This window comes from Muscardinus avellanarius (assembly GCF_963383645.1).
Source record: "Muscardinus avellanarius genome assembly, chromosome: X".
In the NCBI taxonomy this organism is placed as follows: Eukaryota; Metazoa; Chordata; class Mammalia; order Rodentia; family Gliridae; genus Muscardinus; species Muscardinus avellanarius.
Window position 1 is genome coordinate 102431602 of NC_137792.1, and position 8341 is coordinate 102439942.

Here is an 8341-nt window from a genome sequence, read left to right on the forward strand (position 1 = left end):
TACTGTTTTCCAAAGTGGTTGCACTAATTTGCAATCCCACCAACAATGTCTTAGAGTTCCCACTTCTCCACATCCTCGCCATCATCTGTTGTTGTTTGTGTTTTGAATGATGGCCATTCTAGTTGGAGTTAGGTGAAATCTCAGGGTAGTTTTGATTTGCATCTCTCTGATTGCCAGTGATGTTGAGCATTTTTTCATGCATTTATTGGCCATTTGAATTTCTTCTTTTGTGAAGTGTCTATTTAGTTCATTTGCCCATTTTGTTATTGGATGCTTTGTTTTCTTAGTGTTGAGTTTCTTGAGTTCTCTGTATATTCTAGATATCAGTCCTCTATCGGTAGTGTAGGTGGCAAAAATCTTCTCCCATTCTGTTGGCTCTCGATTGAGGTTCTTGATAGTTTCCTTTGCTGAACAGAAGCTCTTCAGTTTTATGCAATCCCATGTATTGAGTTGCCTTTTAATTTGTTGTGCCTTTGGGGTCTTGTTGAGAAAGTGTTTATCTGTGCCTATGTGTTGTAGTGTTGGACCTATGCCCTCTTCAAGGAGCTTCAAGGTCTCTGGTTTAATTTCCAAGTCTTTGATCCATCATGAGTTGACTTTTGTACAGGGTGAAAAAGTGGAATTAACATCCAATTTTCTGCATATGGTTAACCAGTTTTGCCAACACCATTTGTTGAAGAGGCTATCTTTTTTCCAGTGTATGTTCTTGGCCCCTTTATCAAAAATCAATTGGCTGAAAGTGTGTGGACTTGTTTCTGGGTCTTCTATTCTGCTTCATTGGTCTATATATCTGTTTTTTTTTTGCCAGTACCATGCTGTTTTTATTACAATGGCTTTGTAGTATAGTTTAAAGTCAGGTATTGTGGTTCCTCCTGCGTGGTTTTTGTTGCTGAGAACTACCTTGGCTATTCTGGGCTTTTTGTTATTCCAGATAAATTTAAGGACTGATTTTTCTATGTCTGTGAGGAATGATCTTGGTAGTTTAATGGGCATTGCGTTAAATCTGTAGATCACTTTTGGGAGGATGGCCATTTTAATGATATTTATTCTGCCAATCCATGAACATGGAATATCTTTCCATCTTCTAAGATCTTCTTTGATTTATTTTTTCAGTGTTTTATAACTTTCTTTGTAGAGATCTTTTACCTCCTTGGTCAAGTTTATTCCTAGGTATTTTATTTTCTTGTGGGAGATCCTGCGTGGAAGTGTTTTCTGACTTTCTTTTTCAGTGGATTTATGGTTGGTATAAAGGAAAGCTTCTGATTTTTTAAGATTGATTTTGTATCCAGATACTTTGCTGAATTTGTTGATCAGTTCTATAAGCCTTTTGGTCGAGTTTGTTGGGTTTTCTAAATATAGTATCATGTCATCTGCAAATAGTGAAAGCTTAAGTTCTTCTTTTCCTATTTGTACTCCTTTGATTTCCTTTTCTTGCCTTATTGCTCTGGCTAGAGTCTCTAGTACTATATTGAAGAGAAGTGGTGATAGTGGACATCCTTGTCTCGTTCCAGTTTTTAGGGGAAATTCTTGAAGTTTTTCCCCATTTAATATGATGTTGGCAGTGGGCTTATTGTAGATTGCCTTAAAAATGTTGAGATATGTTCCTTCTATTCCAATTCTCTGCAGTGTTTTTATCATAAATGGATGTTGGATTTTATCAAATGCTTTTTCAGCGTCTATTGAGATGATCATGTGGATTTTGTCTTTGATTCTGTTTATATGATGAATTACATGGATTGATTTTCGTATATTGAACCAGCCTTGCATCTCTGGGATGAACCCTACCTGGTCATGGTGAATGATTTTCTTGATGTGGTTTTGAATGCGTGTTGCTAGTATTTTGTTTAATAGTTTTGCATCCAAGTTCATCAGAGATATAGGCCTGTAGTTTTCCTTCCTTGAACTGTCTTTATTCGGTTTGGGTATTAGTGTGATGTTGGCTTCATAGAATGTATTTGGGAGAGTCCCGGTTTTTTCTATTTCCCGAAATAGTTTGAGTAGTATTGGGATTAGTTCTCCTATAAAGGTTTTATAGAATTCACTTGGGAAACCATCTGGTCCTGGGCTTTTCTTTGATGGTAAGCTCTTTATTGCTGTTTCAATCTCTTTGATTGTTATTGGTTGGTTTAAGTGTTCTATATCTTCTTGACTCAGTTTAGGAAGGTTGTATTTATCTAGGAAGTTGTCGATTTCCTCCAGATTTTCCATTTTGTTGTATAGTTTTTCAAAGTAGTTTCTGATAATCCTCTGGATTTCTACGCTGTCAGTAGTAATGTCTCCTTTTTCATCCCTTATCTTCATAATTTGGGTTGATTCTCTCTTTTTTTAGTTAGATTGGCTAGTGGTTTATCAATCTGGTTAAGTTTTTCAAGAAACCAGCTTTTGGTTTTGTTGATTTTCTGTATTGTTTTTTTATTCTCTATTTTGTTAATTTCTGCTCTAATTTTAATAATTTCCCATCTTCTGCTGGCTTTGGGGTTCAATTGTTCCTGCTTTTCAAGGGCTTTGAGGTGTATCGTAAGGCTATTTATTTGAAGATTTTCTGTTTTTCTTATGTGAGCACTCAGTGCTATAAATTTTCCTCTTAATACTGCCTTCAAAGTGTTCCAGAGGTTTTGATATGTGGTTTCTTTAATTTCATTTGTTTCTAGAAATTTCTTGATTTCACCTCTTACATCTTCTAAGACCCATTCTTCATTCAGAAGTGTGGTGTTCAGTCTCCACATGTTTATGTTGTTTCTCTGGGTCTTCTTATAGTTGATTTCTAGTTTCATTCCATTATGGTCTGAAATGACACAGGAAAGTATGTAACATTTTTTAAATTTGCTAGTGCTCATTTTGTGTCCCAGGATGTAATCTATTTTGGAGAAGGTTCCGTGAGCAGCTGAGAAAAATGTAAACTCCACTGTAGTTGGGTGAAATATTCTATATGTGTCCAACAGGTCCATTTGGTTAATGGTGTTTTTTTGTTCTGAGACATCTTTACTGACCCTTTGTCTGGAAGATCGGTCTAGTATTGTGAGAGGTGTGTTGAAGTCTTCCAGTATTATTGTGTTGGGATTTATGTGTGACTTCATGTCACAAAGTGTTTGATTTATGAAAGTAGCTGCCCCTATGTTTGGGGCATAGATGTTGATTATTGTTATTTCCTCTTGCTGGACTATTCCTTTTACCAGTAAAATGTGACTTTCTTTGTCTCTTCTAATAAGTTTGGGTTTGAAGTGTAACTTGTCTGATATCATAGTTGCTACTCCTGCTTGTCTTCGAGTACCATTAGCATGGATTACCTTGCTCCAGCCCTTTACCTTGAGTTTGTTCCTATCTTTACTTGTAAGGTGTGTTTCTGGTAAGCAGCAGATGGATGGATTCTGGCTTTTAATCCATTTTGCCACTTTATGTCTTTTTATTGGGGAGTTGAGGCCGTTTACATTCAGTGTGATTATAGAGAGATAATTTTTAATTCCCAACATGTTAAGATCTTATTTCTGTTTGAGATACTGTTTATTCTTCTTTGCTTAGTTGTCTGCTGGATGGGAACTCTTGTTTCTTTGGTTCTGGCGTGTATTACCCATTTCCTCTTTGCAGTTAATCTCCTTGAGTATTTTCTCTAGCGCTGGTTTTGAAGACATAAATTCCTTCAGTTCCTGTTTGTCATGGAAGCTTCTTATTTCCCCATCTAATTCGATGGATAGTTTTGCTGGGTAGGAAATTTTTGGCTGGAAGTTGTTTTCTTTCAGAGTTTGGAATATGTTACTCCAAGCCCTTCTGGCTCTCATGACTTGTTTTGGGAAGTCTGGAGTGATTCTAATTGGTTTGCCTCTGAATGTCACGTGGCCTTTTGTTTTTGTTGCCTTTAAGATTCTCTCCTTGGCTTCCACATTAGTCATTTTGACAATTATGTGGCCTGGGGATCCTCTTCTCCGATCCTGTCTAAAGGGAGTTCTATAAGTTTCCTGGACCTGTGTATCGACCTCTTGCTCTATATTTGGAAAATTTTCTGCTATTACTTCCTTGAAGAGATTGTTGATCCCTTTGGTTTCACCTTCTTTTCCCTCCTTTATTCCAATTATTCTTAGGTTAGCTCTCTTAAAATGGGCCCATATTTCTTCAATGTCAGATTCATGCTGTCGGATTTTTTTTTCTAAATTAGAAACTATGCGTTCATTTTTGGAATGATCATCTTCAAGAAGTGAGATTCTTTCTCCATGTGGTCTAATCTGTTGTTTATACTTTGAATTGAGACCTTTATTTCAATGATTGCATCCTTTATCTCTTTTTGACTCTCTCTGAATTCTTTTAGAAAGTCCTCTATTATTTCTAAAGTTATTTTCCTGATTTGATCTTCTAGAAATTTCTGAATTTCTGTTTTATCGGGTTCTGATGTTGTGGGGTTGTGGGCATTTATTGCTCTATTGTTATTCCTCTTTCCCATGATTTCGGAAGTTTGTGCCTTCTCTGGGTTCTTCCCTTGGATCACTATGACTTCACTTAAGGTGCTCTGGATTTCGAGTCTGTGGTATCTCAGACCCCACTACTTCTTTACTGGGTTGTATCACAGAGTTTCAGACCCAGGGAGTCGATAGAGGCTGCTTTAGACTATGGGGTTTGCCGGGTTGGGCATTCTCCTATGGTGTGATATCTCTGCCACCGCCACTCCCCCACTGGGTTGCACTGCTAAAATCTCCGACCCAGGGAGACTATCTGCGCAAGTCCCTGGGAGTACAGTACTGGGATTTCTCCCCTAGGGGCTGCATTTTGACTCACGGTTGTTGAGTGCGCTGATGGAGCTGTAGTGAACTCAGTGGATTCTCTGTTGCCGCCACTGGCAATATGGCACCACTGCCACGCTCTCGGCCGTGATGCGGTGTATTTCTTCTCTGGTTTTGATCTCCGCTCTGGGTCCCTGCCAGGTGTGCTGTGTTCGGCCCTTGGGAGCTTTAGATGTTCCCTGCGCCGACAAAACTGCTGACTGCCGCCCGGTTGTTCAGCACCTGCTCACCTCGGCTCACTGTCCACCCCTCCTCTCTGGAGCCTGGTGCTGCTAGGGAAGATGTAGGCCTCTCCGCTCCGCGCTGCGGCAGCCACAGCACTTCGGGCCGGTTTCTTTCTAGTGTCTTGTTTTTCCAGTCCTCTTTTTCTCTGGCCCTTGTATTTACAGTTTTTATTTCTTTGCTGGTGGTGTTTTCTGGCTCTGAAAGGTGCTGGTTTTGTGGTAATAGAGTTCGATTGTTAGCAGGACTTGTAAGTGCCGCTTTCCTCCGGCACCATCTTCCCGGAAGTCCCTCTTTTGCTTTTATTATCTCATTTAGCATCGATCCATATGTACTTATTATCCTTTATTTTGTAACATGTTAATATTTGTTATATCTCTATTTGCATTATTCTAATACTTTGAGTTGAAAGAATTTGAAGGGAGAAATATACAATTTAATCAAGTGCACCGTAAGATCACTCTGAGTTGAGAAAAGAAAAAGATAAGATGGTATGAATGGAAATCTTAATTACAGACTATTTTAGAGAAATATATACTTGCAGATAGTATGTTATTTTAATTTAAATGTAAATTAATATTACATCTACTAATGTAATATTAATGAGGCAAGATAAGATTATATTCAGATAGGTCTTGATTACATTATTTATCACACATGGATTGTTTTTACCATTGGGTCATTTTGTTAAGTCCAGAAATTGAAATAAGGTAAAAGGCATGCATAAGCTCTTTTAACCTCTGACCTTTTTTTAGTCTTTTTGTTTTTTGAAACAGGGTCTCAATGAGTTGCGAAGGGCCGCGCTAAGTAGCTGAGGCTGTACACAAACAGCGATTCTCCAGTCTCTGCCTCCCAAATGCTGGGATTACAAGTATGTACCACCACGCCCGGCCCTCTTAACTTCTGACTATCAGCTATAAAGAAGAACAAAATCATGTCATTCACAAGAAGATAGAAAGACCTGGAGAACATTATGTTAAGTGAGATCAGCCAAGCGCAGAAAGAGAAGGGACATATGTTTTCTCTAATATGCCCAAAGTAGGGGCCATTAGGAATATTAGAGGAACTCCAGATAATGGAGGGGAAACCTCAGCAAAGCTAGAATGGAAGGGTAGGAGAGGAAGAAAGCTGAGATTGATTAATGGAGGAGCTAGATTCAGATATGTGTAAAAGTATGAATGTAGCATGATCAACCTGGACACTCATTGTTGGGAGTGGGGGAAGGGGAAGTGGGGGGGCAGGGCACCAAGCACAGTCTAAATGTATACCATTTTCAATATGATCCACATAAAAATAAGTAAATAAATTTTAAAGAATGTACCACCAAAAAATAAAAATAAAAGAGATGTACTATTTGTGTATAAACCCCTGAAAATTTATGGAAGAGCAGTCATTATTCTTTTGCTCCATAAATCTTTTTTGGGGGTGCAGTGGATTTTATTGATGATGCATTTGTCAGTAGGGCTCCCCAAGCACCTCTCCTTTTTCAGGGGGTCTGGGATGGAAACTGGGAGGAGGGGAGATTCTCAGTGTGTTGGGGGACTGAGTTGGGGTGGGAGCTCCCCAGCAGCTGAGGGCCTCACTCTCTTCCTCCTGCATTCTTGCTGGGGCCAGTGGTTCAGGGGCTCTTACTTCTTGGAGGCCATGTGGACCATGAGGTCCACCACCCTGTTGCTATAACCAAATTCATTGTCATACCAGGAAATGAGCTTGACAAAGTGGTCATTGAAGGTAATGTCAGCCCCAGCATCGAAGGTGGAAGAGTGGGAGTTGCTGTTACAGTCACCGGAGACCACCTGGTCCTCGGTGTAGCCCAGGATACCATTGAGGGGGCCTTTGGACACCTGTTTCACCACCTTCTTGATGTCATCATACTTGGCAGCTTTCTCCAGGCAGCAGGTAAGGTCCACAATTGACACATTGGGGGTGGGCACGCGGAAGGCCATGCCAGTGAGCTTCCCGTTCAGCTCGGGGATGACCTGTCCATAGCCTTGGCAGTGCCGGTGGACACAGGGATGATATTGTGGGTTTTCCTATGGCCATCACGCCACAGCTTCCCAGAGGGGCCGTCCACGGTCTTCTGAGTGGCAGTGATCACATGGACAATGGTCACGAGTCCCTCCATGATGCCAAAGTTGTCATCGATGACCTTGGCCAGGGGGACCCAGCAGTTGGTGGTGCAGGAGGTATTACTGACTATCTTGAGGGAATTGTCATACTTTTCATGGTTCACACTAATTACGAACATGGGGGCATCAGCAGAGGGGGCCAAGATGATGACCCTCTTGGTGCCGCCCTTCAAGTGAGCCCCAGCCTTCTCCATGGTGGTGAAGACACCAGTGGACTCCACAATGTATTCGGCACCAGCTTCACCCCACTTGATGTTGGCGGGATCTCGCTTCTGGAAGATGGAGATAGGCTTTCCATTGATGACAAGCTTCCCGTTCTTGGTCTTGACAGGGCCATTGAACTTGCCATGGGTGGAGTCATACTGGAACATGTAGACCATGTAGTTGAGGTCCATGAAGGGGTCATTGATGGCGACAATATCCACATTGCCAGAGTTGAAAGCAGCCCTGTAGACCAGGCGCCCAATACGGCCAAATCTGTTCACTCCAACCTTCACCATGGTGTCTCAGGAATACGACTGGCACTGCGCGAGAAGAAGCAGCTGTCTATCAGCAGGAGGAACAGAGAGCCTGCTCAGGAAATCTTATCATTTGTAATATTTGTTACAAATTCCAAATTTATAGGTGCTACATGAATTCAATTTTTACAATAACTTAATAAATGATTTTTACAAGTTTTAAGTTAGGGTGGCATTTAGGTGTTTTTAAAGATGTGTACAATGTTCTCTGCAAAATGATTCAGGCCATTGGCTTTTTTGTGTGCACTTATTTATGAAGAAGACCAGTGAATTGTGATATTTAAAATGAGAAAACAGTTATTTGTAAAGGTAAGTTGCAGCTTATTTGTTTTTTGAGAGAAACAAATTACTTTCACTACTATTTTTTAAACTAGCTTTTAATTTAAAGATGGGGACTAAGCAGTGGGAATGTTATTATGTTTTTGACATTAAAGGTACCAATAAAGCATTTTATTACCAGAAGTTAAATGAAAGTTTGGTGATTCATTTATATACATTGTTTTTTTTGTTTTTTTGTTTTTTGCTGTTGTTGTTCGGTACTGGGGATGGAACCCAGGGTCATTCTACCTCCGAGCTATACCCCAAGCCCTATTTTTTTATGCTTTATTTTGAAACAGGGTCTCACTGAGTTGCAAAGGGCCTCACTAAGTAGCTGAGGTTGTTTGCGAATTGTGATCCTCCTGTCTCAGCCTCCCAAATGCTG

The 8341-nt window shown here is 40.2% G+C and overlaps 1 pseudogene across 1 annotated transcript; it reads right to left on the reverse strand.

The window, feature by feature from the left end:
* Positions 1 to 6619: 6619 nt before the first annotated feature.
* Positions 6620 to 7684, reverse strand: LOC308279002 (glyceraldehyde-3-phosphate dehydrogenase-like; annotated as a pseudogene). Its single transcript has one exon. The product of its transcript is annotated as a glyceraldehyde-3-phosphate dehydrogenase-like (transcript).
* Between the last annotated feature and the right edge of the window lie 657 nt (positions 7685 to 8341).